Consider the following 16,499-nt stretch of genomic DNA (forward strand, 5'->3'; position numbering starts at 1 on the left):
GCTCGTTGCTGAGTTTTCAGGCTTCCAAAAGATATTAGCATGCCTATATTGAATATCACAGAACACTCTTTGCAGGCTCTTAGGCCATTTCCCTTCACCTTCCAGATGCACGCTGGCACCCTCATCGGCGTCCTTGGTGGCTGGGAGGCTGCCTTTGCGGTCAGCATCCACCAGCGCCCGCCTCCCGAGCTTCGCGTGGGGTGCGAGGCCTCGGCCGAGGGAGAGCGGCCTGGGCTGCGCACGGATTCCGCCCGCTTGGGCCTGGCTGCACTGCTCAGGCTGCTTCGCTCTTCCCGAGGCCCTGCGTCCTCTCCTACACTGCCTGTCGGGGTTCTGGGGACGACGAGTTCTCGGGATTCAGGTAACTCCTACTTCTATCTGTCCTTCAAACCTAGGGACGGCGAGGCACCGGCTGCACCAAAGTAATCCGTTCTCTGCGAATAAACTCAGGTCTGAACAGGTTTTGCAGTCAAGCGAGTTACAGAAAAGCTCTGGGTTTTAAGAGCCTTCTGGGTGTCAGAATCATAGCTGCGGGACTGTGGCCGTAGAGGGTCTAACATTTTTGGCATTCCAGAAAATGCTGGGCGCCCCTGGGCTAAGGAGAGCAGCGGCTGGGACAGCTGGCCAGCACCTGAGGGTCTGGAGCCCGGGACAGCGCCCCATCTGTAAACGGGGTTGACAGCCTTGCCGAGCACGGGACGTAGAGAGGGCAGAAGACAGCCTTTTCAGTTCATTTGGAGCAGGGGTAAAGGGAGAGAGAGTCCTGGTTTTCTGAACTGTTGGGCGGCTCTTGATGTCCCTGGACGCCCAGCGCTGGATGGAGAATCGGAGTCCAGCTCCAGCACCAGCTCGGTTTCTAAGAGATCAAGTGACCTGCACAAGTCCCCGCACCACACCGCAGATCTGTCCCTGCACGTGTAAAACAAGTCCAGCACGGACTGAGGACACTGACTCATGAAATGCTCCCAGCAGCCCTAACATTTGAGGCCTCACTTTCAACATCTTTTTTTTTTCTTTTAGCATCTTCTTTTTACAGTTGAAGAAACAGACCGTTGTCATTTGCCTAAGGTCCCCCAGGCAAGCGAGGGATTTGCAGAGCTGGGTTACTGATTCCAGAATCCAGGTTCTCGACTACCACACTTTTTCAGAAAAGGTTTGCTGAGATGCAAGCTTCATTTCTTCTTATGTAATGCAGTGAAATGGGAAGATTTGATCAACGTTTCTTTGTGGTAGCTTTACATAAATTTATTTAGCTTATTGGAAGATAGTTATCACTACCATGTCATCATCATGATGAAAATAATAATAAATGCGGAAGGAACTTCATGTATTTTTAATATACAGTGCTAAGGTAGCTCACAATTATTTTTATTTTAAATATATATACAAACATATTTTAATTAACTGCTCTTAGGATGTGTTGAAGGATGATTTAGTATTTCAGTCCATGAATAAGGCACAGGAGAATAGTAACGTTTCTGAGCACGAGTTCACAAAGGCTGCCCGTGGCAAATAAACAGAAGCAGAGTGGTGGAGTGAAAGGACAGGCTTTAGAGAGGCAGGGAGAGTTAAGTCTGAGTTATAAATTTGCTACTTACTGGCTGTGTTACCTTGATTTCTGTTCTGCTTTGCTAGGCTGTGGAAAGCAACAGATCAGAAATGGGTTGGCTTCTACAGTGGGGATTTATTAGCTTCCAGGCTTACACGTCTGAGGTCATGAAAATGTCCAGCCATCGAGGTGGACTCCCAGCGATCCTGGGCTCCTGCATCCCAGGGCAAAGCACATAGAAGTGCCTGCTGGGCTCTCCTTTCTCTCCTGGGTTTCGTTGCGTTCAGCTTCTTGCTTCCCTGGCTTTTCCTTCTTCTGAATTTTATTCTCTTATAAAGAAATCCAGTAAGAGGATTAAGACCCACCCTGAATGAGGTGGGTCACGTCTTGAGATCCTACTTACACCCACTGGCGGGTTTTATTTTAGGGATTTCTGGATTAACTTTTAGAACATACTTTTCTGAGGTCCATATAGCTGCAAACCATGGCAAATTTCCCTCTGCTCCCTTTTGCAAAATGGGAGAACAGAGCCGGCATCTTAAAACACTTGTCACGTGGCTGGTTCCCTTCGCTTTCCCACTCTCTGCTGCCATCTGTCCTCTGCCTCAGCCTCTGCGTTCAATCCCTGAGTAAAGAACCTGGACTTTGGAATTCCAAAGGCATTTCACAACTTCTACCGAGAGACCAGTCAAGCTCCATCACATAATGAAATCTCCCTAGGAAAGCCGCACGCTATCCCCCAGGTGACCCCAGCAGTGCATATTATGAAGTACGGGGATATTCTAGCATCTTCAACCCCACCAGGAAAGGCCAGAAAATAGAGCAGTTATGCAAACCCTTCAGATGGACAAAAGAAAGGTGCCTTTGTGGCACTGGCTGCTTATCGGGTGAAACTGCCACTAGGAGAATAATTTAATAACAGAATGTTACTGAAAGCGCAGCAACTGCCTACACATCTCTCTTAGCAAGAAGGTTTGTAATAACGTGGTCACTGTCCCTATATTGCGGGAAATAAAGCCACGGTCCTTACCTCTCTGGGGCTTATGCTAATTTTCCTCAAACTCTACTTTGCATACATTCACCGTTGCTCCAAAATCCTCTGCAGAGTTTGGTAAAGTTCAGGGGAATGGATATATATAAGTATATATAATGGTTGTTATATATAATATATAAAACTACATAAAGAAGATTGGGATAGTCATCAGACACACTTTAATTAGACAGTATTTTAGAAGGTAGTATCTAAACCATACATCATTGGGTCAGCTGATAAATTTTGAGGGCTACCCTGAAATATTTTTGAAACTTATTAGCACTAATTAAATTATACAACTTAATTTTCTGGCTGCTCTCAGGACATCACAGAATTTTGAGACTGCCTTGGTTTTCCCTACTGCTTTCTTCCCACTGTTTTGAAAGAGATATCAGGGCCTATTTTTTCTTCAGGAACCATTGTTGGCTCTAAGATCAATTTGGTAATCAGATTAAGCAGACTATGTCATCAGGAACCTGTCAGCCAGGTCAAGACTTGTGTTATTTATATGGTGGACATAACTAAGTCACTTAAGTGCCCTTTGTAAATAAACTGAATCACTATTGATTGGGCATGAATTGTCACTAATGGACCCAGCCAGAGTGAGGGAGGGGGACAGACAAACCCAATGCATGAAGCTTGGGTCTAAAAGGACTTGCATTGTGGAATGCTTCCTGCAGTGCCACATTTTGCAGTTACACAAGGGCTCTGTTCTTTTGTTCATTCTTCCATGCATCCATTCATCTACTCTAAGAACCTACAATCATCTGTTAGTTCCTAAAATGTTGAACACCAGAGAAACAAAGATGAATGAGAATTGTTAAGCACAGACTAACTCAGCCTCTGCGAGGTTGGGGAGTTGGGTGGGATAAGAGGCAGAAGGTGACCACAGGCTTCCCAGAGATGGATCTTAAAAGAGGAATGAATAACAACTGGCTAGCTGAGCTGTAAGAGTGGAAGGTGGAGGAGCAGGGCATGAGCAGAAGGGCATTCCAGAAAGTGGTAATAGAGAAGAGGCACAGAGGAAAGAGAAAATGGTGGCTACAGGGAAGCACTGTTAGTTTAGCTTTGCTGGAGTATTCAGCCAAAAATGGAGAGGACGATGGAGATGAAGCTTGCGAGACAGGCTGAGGCCAGGACCTGGGCAGCTCTGAATGTCCTGGGAGGAGCTTACACTGTATCCTGGAGTTCCGATGGGGAAGCTGCTGAAGGTTGTAAACAAGGTCGTGCTGGGACCCACTTGTGCTTTTAGATCTTCTTTAGTTGGGTTTTATCTCCTAAGCCTGCAGACTTCCTTGGGAGAAGAGTGCACCCCAAGAAGGAAGCCAAAGCTAAACCACCAGATACCAAGTCCCAGACAGACTGCCTAAGACCAAGTCCAAAGTGAATTTTAAATAGCTGTTGAGAAGATGTTCAGCATAAAGAATCACAGAGGTGTCCAGGAGGAGATGCTGGCCAACAAAGCCTCTTTCTGGCCTTATGAGCTCATAACTACAGCTCGGTGACCTGCTTAGCTGAACTCAACCTGGGCAATCTGGACCAGCTGACCTGGGAAGTGGTGGAGTAAGTCAAGGTGGGCTGGTGACTGGCGAGGGGAGAACATGGCATAAGATGCTTGGGAGAGAGGTGCCTGCGGGACCACTCGTTAGGAGGGCAGATGCATTAGGAGGGTTCTTGGGTTGCAAACCACAGAAGCATTTCTGCTAAACAAAAACCATGCAGAATGATTTAGAAAGATCAGAGGAAAACCAGAGAATTGCAGGTAAGGTGGAAAAGAAAGCTGGAAGCAGGAGCCAGTGCACAAACTTATCAGGTGCTTCTTTCATGGCAAACACATTCTAACTTTCCCTTCCGTCCTAGTTTCCTTCTTCTCAGGACAGAACACCAGAAGGCTGTATCAGATGGGCTGTGGTTGGGCCACACGCAGAGTCCTGGGTGTTGGGGGAAATGGTCTGGCCAGCTTGGCCTTTGGGGACCTCCTTTCCTTTGGTCATGGTGAGACAGGACCTGAGAAAGCCCTAACTTGACCTCTGGGAGCTAGTAGATAGCAGGATCGATGCCAAGTGGGGCCAATCAGTGTTCATGAGAGCAAGACTTGATAAAGCCTCAGCACCCAGGGAGAGCCCAGAAGCACTGGGCCACGAGGGACCCGCTGTAAGGATTTCCCAGCTCTGGGAAAGCAAGGGGTGTTGGCAGAGAGTGAGTGAGAGGAAGAACTGATGTCCAGAGGACAGATACACTTCCCCACCCCACAGCTTTGCCTAGATGTGGCCCCGAAGAAGGAGGAGGTTATTTCCCGATGACCCTTACGAGTCAAAGGTGTCTGTGATTTCGTGATGGGAACTGGAAGATTCAAACCCAAATGGACTAACTTGGTCCTTGGTGATGGCTTCAAGGGCATGGTCCAGTCATACTCAAATAACTGGACTGAATCACCTGGGCCCTGAAGAAGTTGAAAGTACATATATATATATAATTTTATATATATATATACTGGAGATTGAACCTGGGCCTCATATGTGGGAAGCTGGCACTCAACCACTGAGCCACATTGGCTCCCCTGAGTTGGTTCCCTCATTTGTTTTGCTTGTTGTAGTTTGTTCATTGGTTTGTTTTTTGTTTTCAGGAGGCAGCGGGACTGAACCCAGGACCTCCCATGTGGGAAGCAGGTGCTCAGCCACTTGAGTCGCATACACTCCCCTGAAAAGGTAATTTTAAAGAAGTTTATGCAGTGACTGTTTAGAGTGGTAATGGGAAAAGAACGCCAGGCTTGGAGCGGGACAAACGCAGGAGTAAACTATTTCCCCACTTAGTGCTGGGTGACTCTGAGCTATTACTTGATTCTTCCCCTCTGTAAACTCAGATGATCGTATCTACTGCATAGAGTTGTTGGCCAGGAATTTTAAAGGCCAACTTATAGCATTGCTGTGCACTGAATGCTCCCAAAAAATAGCCTCCTTTTAATATACTACACCTTTAAGAAATCATTGTTTTACTTCCTACTATTAGCTGAAACCTAGTTGAGGATCCAGGGGAATTCAATAAACTCTAGCTACTATCAGTCAGCTCATAAAACTATTTCAGTACACTCCAAAGACTATAAATATTTCCACGGAAAGGATCATGCTTTGTGTTAACAGAAGCCAGGCTTTGAAACTGAGCAGGAATAGGGAGATAGCAGGAAATGGATATTTGTTTGTCAATGGAAACATTATTCAGTAATGTACCTACTTGTTACTGATTATGATGCAGCTCAAAATAGTCCTGGAAAGCCTGAGCACCTTGGCACAGCTAGGTGGGGTTCCTGCAGGGAATTCTCAGCACTGGTGTGCCCTGAACAGGGGATCTTTTTTTTTTTTCCCAATAAATTGAAGTATAATGTCTGTTTGATTTCCTAGGCAGCGCCAAGAAAATACCATTAAGTGGGTTGACTTGGACAATGGGGATTTATTAATTTACAGTTTTGAGGCAAGGAATAATAGAGCTTCTGTGGGAGAGACATTTTAATTCATGGTGGAAATCTTTAGCAGTCAATTTAAGAGAAAAGAACAGAGCTGTCCCCCCAAATTTTACGGCTCATGGAATCAGAGAAGCTGTCTTCCCCAAGCACAGGGGAACGTAACTGTAGGAAAGGGTTACGTTTAATTTTCACAAAGTGGAAGCCAGAGTTGGCTCTGCCCTTGGAAGAGGGAGGGAAAGGGGTTCTAGTGGCTTTGGCGCACCAGGAATTTGAAAAGTGGCACCAAAATGAGGGGATGCCAATAGTGAGTGCTGGGGGCGGGGCCAAAGCAAGAAGGGCCAATGGTGAGTGCTGGGGGCGGGGCCAAAGCAAGAAGGGCCAATGGTGAGTGCTGGGGGCGGGGCCAATAGTAAAAGCACCAAATTTGAAAAGTGTGCCAGGAGTGAAAGCCACACCAAGCCATCCAGCCCTCCAGAGTGTAGAGAGGGCAGGAGCCGGGACTGAGAGCGGGAACCCTTGAGTTTAGAGGATTCGGATAGGCTGTAATCCCTGAGGTATCCAATCAATGGGGAACAGGGGAGGGAACTGCTTGTTATGTTTAGGGTATAAATGTCAGTGTTTCTTGCTGTTTAGCACACTGGCCATTTTATTCAGGCCGTTCCTGTTCTTGCAAGATCATTAATAAAGTTCTTTTCTCCCCCATAATCGGATGAGCTTTTGTTTTCTTACAGGTGCAGCTTTCTTTCTAACAATAAGATCACCGGGAAACAATGTGGCTCTGTATATTGCATTTAATGGAAAGGCTTTATTTTGTCGATTTTTTTTTTTTAGTAATTGAATAATGAAGCAGTTCTGATCTCTGCTCTGCCACTTGCTAGCCAGGAGACCAGATTGAACTTCTTTCATCTGCTCACTATCGATCCCTTCCTTTGGGATATCCTCACTTAAGCAATTCTAATCTCTGGTTGAATAGGAGTAATGTTGCTTTGGGGAATACCAAAAGGAAAGCATATGAATAAATTCCACAGTGCCAATGTCAAAAGATTGGCACTAAATTTGTATCCCCAGCACCCAGACGGTGTCTGGCATGTGTGCTCTCAGGGCATTTATACATTTATAAACTTAATGCTTAATAAATGAATCAAAGAGTAAATAAATATATGAATGGGTAGAACAACCAGAATGGTACAGAATATTCCCCCACCCTCATTAATGTAGTCTGTAATTAGGGAGATAATTAGGGTGGTTTTTTTGTTCAACAGCTACAGCCAGTGATGTCCCAAACCAGGCACTTGGCTGTGTAAAGTGCACTGCTCTTTGCCAGGGGAGTTGGAGGAGAGCAAACCAACAAAGAAGAGGGAAGTTTGTCCTATGTCTGCAGAGTAGAATAGAGCCAAATAAGCATGGGGCAGCTGCAGAAAAACAATTATGAAAAGAGAGCAGTTGCCTGAAGGTAAGTTGCCACTAATCAAATCATCTTTAGAATTATATTTCACTCGGATCAGATTTGTGAAGTGTAGATAACAGGAATTCATCTAACTTAGGAAATATACTCTTTTTTCTACCACTGGCAGTTAAAATGAATTCAGGACAAAGGGATTCTAGATTCTTTGAAGCACTGTGATTGAGGGTATAATAACTCTTTCTTAAGTATCTCATCATCTTTAGCCTCTTTTGAGTCACTTGGAGAGGATTTTTTAAAAAACAGCAGTGTCTCAAATGACCATTTCTTGCTACATGTGATGGCAACAGGGACAGACAAAATCAAAGTCGTCACGTCCAAACTGCGGACCATTCTTTCTCTTTGGGAAGGAACAAAACTGTTCTCTTGTTTTTAGGATTCCAACTTTCATAGTTCTTGGAACCCAGCTTTCATCCAGAAGCCTCAAACCTGTTTGTAAACACGAGCTGGTTGTTTTCCACCCACCAAGCACCACTCCTGAAGGGAGGAGAGGGAAGGAAGTAGTAAGATACAAACAATATTACAATCGCTACCGTGATAAAACGTTGTATCGTTTGCTCCCTATGTCCGGTGTTGCTGGGACTGGTCTGAACTCTTCAGGGACAGCTGGAGTGGTTGTTCAGTTCCCAGGGCCGGGTGTTGGAAAGCCCACTTTGTAGGTCTGAGAGCTTGGGCTTGGGCCCTTCTGTGGGGCTCTAATTCCTCTTCCGCAAAAAGCCGATGACCCTAAGTGAGGTGCCTCTTCCAGGGGGTGGTTGTGAGCATGCCATCAAACACTTAGAACATTGCTTTTACTGTGGCTGCAAGTAGAAAGAGAACCAACTCCCATTAGCTTCAGCAGTAAGAGAAGCGTTTATCAGCATAGATAGCTGGGGAGTCTAAGGAGTGGTATTGGCTTGAGGCAGGACTTAGAACAGAAGTTCAAATGATTCTTAGGAAACTGCCCTATCTCAGCTTGCTCCCCCTTGCTTTCCTATCAGACAGACTTTGGGGGTGACAAGAGAACAACTTGCGGGAAGCAGATTTGGCCCAATGGATAGGGCGCCCGCCTACCACATGGGAGGTCCAAGGTTCAAACCCAGGGCCTCCTGACCCATGTGGTGAGCTGGCCCATGCGCAGTGCTGATGCGCACAAGGAGTGCCCTGCCACGCAGGGGTGTCCCCCACGTAGGGGAGCCCCACGCGCAAGGAGTGCACCCTGAAAGGAAAGCCGCCCAGCACGAAAGAAAGCACAGCCTGCCCAGGAATGGCACTGCACACATGGAGAGCTGACACAGCAAGGTGATGCAAGCAAAACGAGACACAGATTTCGGGTGCCGCTGACAAAAATACAAGCGGACACTGAAGAACACACAGCGAATGGACACAGAAAGCAGACAACTTGGACTTGGGCGGGGGGCAAAGAAGGAGAGAGAAATAAAAAAAAAAAAGTTTAAAAAAATCAATTAAAAAGATAACCACTTGCAGCCCCAGAGCTACATCATCCTTAGAGAAAAAGGAAACATGCTTTTTATGAAGACCCGGCGGGGGGTCCCAGGGAAGTGGCCTAGCTTTGGTCAAAGCCCATTCCTGATCCCAGGGGATACTGTGGGTCTGGGTCATTTGATAAGCCCTCTGGCAGGACGGCTGGGTGTGCCCAATCCAAACAATGAGCTAGTTCCATATTGTGTAATGGTCCCAGGGGCGATTCCCCCAAAGAAGGAGTTCATGAAGAATTATCTATCATATGATCTCACAGCTAGCAGAGATCAGAATCATCCTCCCCCTCCAACAGCAATTTATTGCTACAGCTACTCATTTATTGAGCCTTACCCTCCAGTCTTCAAAACTATTCCAAGAGGGCTACATTGCACTACTCCAGGGGCATAAGCAGGGGCATCCTACTACCAGTTTTGCAAGCCACTGGCAACTGTTCTCCCATGACTTTAGTGTCCTCGTGCTTTTTAAGAAAGCTTCCAGAAGGTATTCACAGTAACAGCAGTGTGGTTGTTATATTTTACATTTACAGATGTATAAACTGATAGATGTTGTTACAGCTGGAATGGAAAAGTAGCTAAAGCGTCAATGTTCAACTTTTGATTGCCAAGATTAGCTCATGAAGGTCATTCTGGAAACATGAGTTGAGAAACGCAGGCTTTCAGTGACAAGATTCTGGCACTTGAGAGTTTTCTAGATTCTAAAAACGTCCCGTTAATACCAAGAATCAAAGCTTCGAAGACCAAATGTGGAGATTTCTAAACCCTAACGGGAAGGATGCATACTGTGATTAGAGATAAGGGAAGCATTGCTTCCATATGGAAGGAACTTGGAAACTCCCATGGTGCCGAGTGGAAAGCTTGGGACAGATGGCAAAGAGAGAAGAGAATTACACTTAAGTATAATTAAATGGGTCTCTCCCAGGAGGAGTGGGGCTATCAAATCTGTGCTGTCCTGGGTTAAATCTCTGAGATGCTGGGTAAAATGAACAACAGGCTGCAGGACCCAAGCATGGAGAAGCTTCTGTGCCATTCCCTCTTGAAATTTGGGGTTGAGACCTCAAGCCAGTTTACACCGCCCAGAATCCTTCATGGAGGAGGAGCAGGGGGTAAAAATTTCCCCAATCCCCAGTGAGAACTGACTGGCAAATCTCCTGAGCAATCACCATAGTGAGTGATGAGATGACCTGTGACAGAGGATCTCAGCATGGTTGCCACGCCAGGGGTCAAGAAGTAGGTTTAGGCTTCCAGTGGCAGAGTCCGGGGGAAGCCGGCAGGTGTCATGTCCAACCAAGAAGGTGGCAAGAAGCACCTGCAGCAGCCCAAGAACCAGACCAAGGAAATGGACAAAAAGAAGTGCAGAAGAAACTCGAGATGCTGGAAGCAAAGGCTGTGGGAAAGGGCCCCCTGGCCACCAGTGGAATTTAAAAATCTGGCAAAAAGTAAGCTGTTCCTTGATCCTGAGGCCTTGGTGACCCTTGATCCCATTCCTGTTTAAACATCTGGATTCCCTGTTGTAACAGCTGTTGCCACCTGTAGCTAGAATCAAGTTTTGTCTTGGAGCCTACTAAACATTTAAGAATAAACTTTTGCAGGGGAAAAAAAAAATCACACAAGGGTTCATCTTCTCTTTGCTTGTTCTCACTCAGGCATAGCTACATGAACTTGTGAGATCAGAGTAAGCCCCATCCAGTATCCTTCCAGAGTCTGCTCTTTGGTCTTTGTTCTGCCTCTAATTTTTTCTCAACTCATTTGGAAAAAAATAAGAAGAAGTAGGTGTGGTCAGGCCCCAAGACCCCGACACCCAGGCCGGATCTGAGGTGGGGGCCCGATTTGTAGGGGAAGTGTCAGACCTCCCTAGGACAATAGCTTCACCAGCAGTGGGCTGATGTGGCCAGAGGCTGCTCCAAAGACTAATGCAGGGGAGCAAAATCTGGAGGACAACACCATCCCGTGATGTTAGGTGAGCTCCCCTGAAACAATCTCAGGAGATCAAGCAGAAGACCTGCCATAGGGAAGCCCAGCTGTGAGAGGAAGTTGGAACTTTGATTTAAATTTGTTTAAATCCTGAATTGACTAAAGTCCTGGAAAAGACTGCTTGAAATCAGAAGAGTCTGAATGTCTTTGAAGTTGTCAGAGGTAAATTGAATTCAAGACTAGATGAATAGAGTTACACTTTTTTACATCTGACCTGTGACTGTGTTAGGAAAAAACCCACTGCATGGAGATGAATCAGTTAAAGTTCTGACTTTAAGAAGTGGATCATCTCCTAGGAGTGTGTTATGAGGCGAGGCATTGGAGCCTGGAGTTTCTACTTTACAATTTTCCTATGATTGGTCTTGACATCTTATGAATAATTACATTACACGCTTGTAAATTGGAGCTGTGAGTCTAAAGTGAGAATAGAAAAAGACTAGGGCCAGAAGAACTAATGTTCTAGGGCCAAAATATGACACCAATTGAGAAAAACCTAATAGAGCTGGAAGAAGGCCCAGGAAAGGGCAATCTAAATAATCACTGAGTTGAGGAAATACCTTATGAAGAGAGATGTTAAGACGATAATTCACTCAAGAAATGCAAATGTTGAGAGGGAACAGATTAAAGCCCATCCATTTTTTTAAGAAAATATTGAAGTCAGCAGAAGTCATTACTTCTCACTTCCCACTCCAAAAATTAATTGTTCTGGATGGCTCTCAGGCCTGATTCACTGTGGCAATTCTTTTGAGCCCATTAAATACACAGAATAGTAGAAGTGGCTTGGTCCCAGGTAATTGTGGTACGTGCGTGTTGCCCAGGAAGTGTCCCAGTCAATGGAGAATCTGTTTTCAGAACAAACCCCTGAGAGGAAGGGATTTTCCTCTAAAACCCTTTGGAAACAGACATTGAGAAAAGCCAGATGTGCTGGAAGGAGAATGCACATTCCCCAGGCATAGAGACACTCTAGGCACACAGCACTGTGAACAGGGGCCAAGGAGCTGCAGCCTTGCAAGCTCACGCCGAGGCAGACAAGACAAAGCTCAGGGCTCAAGAGGTGTGCTTTGGGCAAACGCAATAGAACTGTGCAGACTGTGGAAGCTGGACTTTGAGCAGGAAGCAAATATCTCAGGACAGATGAGATTTCTAGTTACGGCTGCATGGACACGTAGCAGAAGGGGCTGGGGTCAGCCTGAGCATTCAATCACAAAGGTCAAGTGTCATCAATTGCTCAACAAGGAAACACCTGACACTTGTATAAAAATACACTTTGCTTCCTTTATAGTTAATTTTTAAAAACTTTTTCGTTTGTTTTTAAAGATTTATTTTTTATTTCTTTCCCCTTCCCCCCCCCAGTTGTCTGCTCTCTCTGTCTATTCACTGTGTGTTCTTCTGTGTCCGCTTTTATTCTTATTAGTAACACCAGGAGTTTGTGTCTCTTTTTGTTGTGTCATCTTGCTGCTTCAGCTCTCCGTGTGTACGCCCCCACTCCTGGGCAGGTTGCACTTTTTTCACACTGGGCGGCTCTCCTTACGGGGTGCACTCCTTGCACGTGGGGTTCCCCTACGGAGGGGACACCCCTGTGTGGCACGGCACTCCTTGCATGCATCCGCACTGCCCGTGGGCCAGCTCCACACGGGTCAAGGAGGCCCGGGGTTTGAACCTTGGGCCTCCCATGTGGTAGGTGGATGCTCTATCCATTGAGTCAAATCCACTTCCCTATAGTTAATTTTATATGTAGTCAGGCAGAGATATTATTATACAGTATGGGTTTAATCTTTCTCAATGTCTCCATAAAAATCTAAGTTAAATATCTGCCTCTGGATGGTTCCAGACTGATTAATAAGATCAAGATTCTGCTAGAGTTGCAAGAAGCACTTGTAGACTTTTTTTTTTTTTTTGGATGACTGTGTTAGAAGAGCTGGACTTATTCATACTTTTAAAGCTCCCATCCCCTATCATCTTTCCAAGGCACACAAAATCATGGTGGTTTTGAATCTTTTGTCTAACTAGACTGGAGGTGTGGCTTCCTCCATGTACTTCCTTTATAAGATGGCATGCACGCTCTCCACACTTGTGCCATACTTGTGTGCTGAATGAAGCCAGTCTCGTGAAGGCTGGTAATGAAATTTTGAGGCATTTTGTGAGCCGCTTGATAAATACAGCTCCTAATTAAAAATTAAACCCTATAAACTTTGCAATTAAGGTATGTTAAAAACGAAGGCAAGCAATACCTCCTAATTGTTGTATTACATTTATTCTTTTCTAGGCACTTGACGTTTTTGGCATTTATTGTATCTGTATGGTGGAAACACTACATAGCAGTGACTACTAAGCATCTTTTCCGAAGTCTGCCATGTCATGTTGGTACTTGACATCAACCTTGGTGAGAGGATTTACACCACAGGAGTCAGCAAATGCTACAGATGTGGTCTTGATTTATTGTTTCGTTGGTTGTGCAAATTTTTTTAAATGATGGAGAAAATGTTCATAATGCCAAGGAAATGTAAAAGTATATTGTTTCCGTAGCCATGGCATTGTGAGGGGCACAAATAAATGAGGAAATACCCTTCCAGTATTTGAAAAGTATTATCTGATTCAGCAAAGAAGTGCTGCAGACCATTTACAGAAGAGTAATGTTTTGGCACACCTTCATTGTCTCACTTTTGTCTTACTCAACATAGATGCCAATAGCAACTAACAATCATGTTGGAACTACATTCTTTTTCTTTTCCTTTTTTAGGAAGTACCAGGGATTGAACCTGGGACCTTGCACATGTGAAGCAGGAGCTCAACGACTGAGCTACACCAGCTCCCCTATATTATTTCATCAGTTGTTGCCATAGCTTACCTATGAATACAAGGATTTGGCAAAAAAAAGAAAACATCCTGTGAGTGTCAACTGATTTTGTACACCACTCATTTTCATAGAAGGCAAGGGGAAAGTGGTCCAGTTAGGTGTGTTTACTTGTTTTGTTACCACTCTTAGGAAGGACATTTATCTCTTGTTACTGGAGAAATATCCAATTTTGGATCAATAACTATATATTTTTTAAAGATTTATGTATTTATTTATTTATTTATTTATCTCCCCTTCCCCCCCACCCCGGTTGTCTGTTCTCTGTGTCTATTTTCTGCGTCGTCTTTATCTGCTTCTGTTGTTGTCAGCAGCACAGGAATCTGTGTTTCTTTCTGTTGAGTCATCTTGCTGTGTCAGTTCTCCGTGTGTGTGGCACCATTCTTGGGCAGGCTGCACTTTCTTTTGTGCTGGGCGGCTCTCCTTATGGGGTACACTCCTGCGCGTGGGGCTCCCGGATGCGGAGGACACCCCTGCATGGCACAGCACTCCTTGTGCGCATCAGCACTGCGCATGGGCCAGCTGCACACGGGTCAGGGAGGCCCGGGGTTTGAACCGCGGACCTCCCATGTGGTAGACGGACGCCCTAACCACTGAGCCAAGTCTGCTTCCCTGGATCAATAACTATTGACTCTTTGTTGTGGTCCATAATGGTCAAAGGGAACTTGGTGTTAGGGTCACCGTAAGGAAAGTGAAAGCAGCGATGACCTTCTATTTTCTTCATGCCTAAGAGGGGTTTTTAAGAATGAGTAGCTCACTCTGCATTGTTTGTGCTGATGGAGAGTGTGTCAATCCAACACTTAGTAGCTGTGGCTTTGACATTATTTTCATACTTTTGAAAAAGGTTTATTTTAAATTTTTAACTTGGAACAGAAAATAAGAGAGTAACTTTTTCCCTTTTGAAGAAACCAGTGTTAAGGGCATGCACCCAAGAACCAAAGTATCTGGATTTGAAGCCCAATTCTGCACCCAATCAGCTTTACTAGCAGCTTACTAACCTCTCTGCACTTCAGTTTTCTCATCTGTGAAATGAATGTGACAATAGAATCTGCTTCATAGAGTTATTGTGATAAATTAGCATACGTAAAGCAAGTAGGTGCTTGGCACATACTAGGTGCTATATAAGGCCTGCCGTTCTCATTACCTGCTATTGCTGCTGTGCACAATGTAGTCGATTCATTAACTTTTAGATATTAGAAATTAAACTGGCAAAAGAGTTTTGGCCTTAGAGTCACTCTGGTGCAGACAAGTTAAATGACTTATCAAGTATCACACAACTCTCAGTGTCAGAACTCAGAGCAGATGCCGCGTCTAATCATAAGCCCTCTATTGTCTCAACAAACTATGGCTTCTTTCTGAGCTGTACTTTAGCATTTATCTTGTTAATTCGATAATTTCCAGGAGCTATATGGCTCTTTTATGGAAAAGAATTCTTTTCTCTGATTCTATGAGGTGGTTCTTCATTGCATTGTCCAACATGGCAGCGACCCACCATTTGTGGCCACAGAGCATTTACTGTGTGACACGTGATAACTGAAATGTGTTCTAAGTATAAAACACACACTGGATTTCAAAGACTACATGTGAAAAAAATAAGAGTAAAATGTCTCAATAATTTTATATCAATTGTATGTTTAAGTGATAACATTTGGGAGATATGGGACTAAATAAAATAAAATTATTTTCATCTATTTCTTTTTACTTACTTTAATGTGGCTACTGGAAGACTGAAAATCACTTATATAGCTCACAGTTGTGGCTTGTATTATATTCCCATTGGACAGAACTGCTCTACAAGGCTTAATTTTTTATTTCAGGTACCAGGAGCCAGAGATTAAACCAGGACCTCGAATGTGGGAAGTTGGCATTCAACCACTGAGCCATATTGGCATTCCTGACCTGAGTTGCTTTTATCACTTGTTTTGCATGCTGTATTTTGTTTGTTTGTTTCTTCAGGAGGCACTGGGAACTGAACCTTGGACCTCCCATGCAGGAGGTGGGTACTCAGTTACTTGAGCCACATCCACTCCCCAAAGGATTAATTTTGTGTGTCCAACTTTTTTTTTTCCTGAGGTACCAGGGATTGAACCCAGGACCTCATACATGGGAAGCAGGTGTTCAATCACTTGAGTTACACTCGCTCCCCTTATGTCCAACTTTGAAAGCTTTAGTAAATCGAGAAGTGTTGTTCTGACCTCAGTGAAGGACATTATCACCCACCCAATCGTCCAAGCCGGAAACCTGAAAAGTATTCTTGATTCTTCTCTCCCTCAACCCCACACCCAATAACGAGGGAAGGCTTCTCGCCTATCCCTCTGTCTCCCTCCTTTCTGTCAGCACCTTTGTTCAAGCCCCACTGTTTGTTATGTGGACCTCACAAGAGCCTTCACACCAGGCTTCTGGACCACAAGTCTTGACCCCTAAAATCCATCCTCCTCCACATTGCTGCCAGAACGCAAGTTGAGTCACGCCCGAATCGAGCCTTTCCAGCAGTCCTTATTACCAAGTTGGTTGGCATAGCACAGGGGGTACCCTGAGCCACCACTTGTCCTGCCTTATCTTCTTTCACATGCTACCTCTTGGACTGATATCAAGAAACTGTTAATTCCACACATTGTGCTAGGTATTGGGGGTGAGGGTGGGAGTGGGGAAGAATGGGAAGGAAGTGGTATGAAATGGGACCGACAGT

The 16,499-nt window shown here is 45.0% G+C and overlaps 1 long non-coding RNA gene across 2 annotated transcripts; it reads left to right on the forward strand.

The window, feature by feature from the left end:
- Positions 1-304: 304 nt before the first annotated feature.
- LOC131273657 (uncharacterized) lies at positions 305-16,004 on the forward strand. 2 transcript variants are annotated; one of them, XR_009180916.1, is made up of 6 exons: positions 305-361; positions 5,209-5,290; positions 7,305-7,495; positions 13,223-13,339; positions 13,697-13,844; positions 15,628-16,004. It is a non-coding gene; the product is annotated as an uncharacterized lncRNA (long non-coding RNA). The 2 variants fall into 2 exon arrangements; XR_009180915.2 differs by lacking the exon at positions 305-361 and adding an exon at positions 4,156-4,344.
- Positions 16,005-16,499: the final 495 nt, after the last annotated feature.

Source organism: Dasypus novemcinctus, chromosome 16 (assembly GCF_030445035.2).
Source record: "Dasypus novemcinctus isolate mDasNov1 chromosome 16, mDasNov1.1.hap2, whole genome shotgun sequence".
NCBI lineage: Eukaryota > Metazoa > Chordata > Mammalia > Cingulata > Dasypodidae > Dasypus > Dasypus novemcinctus.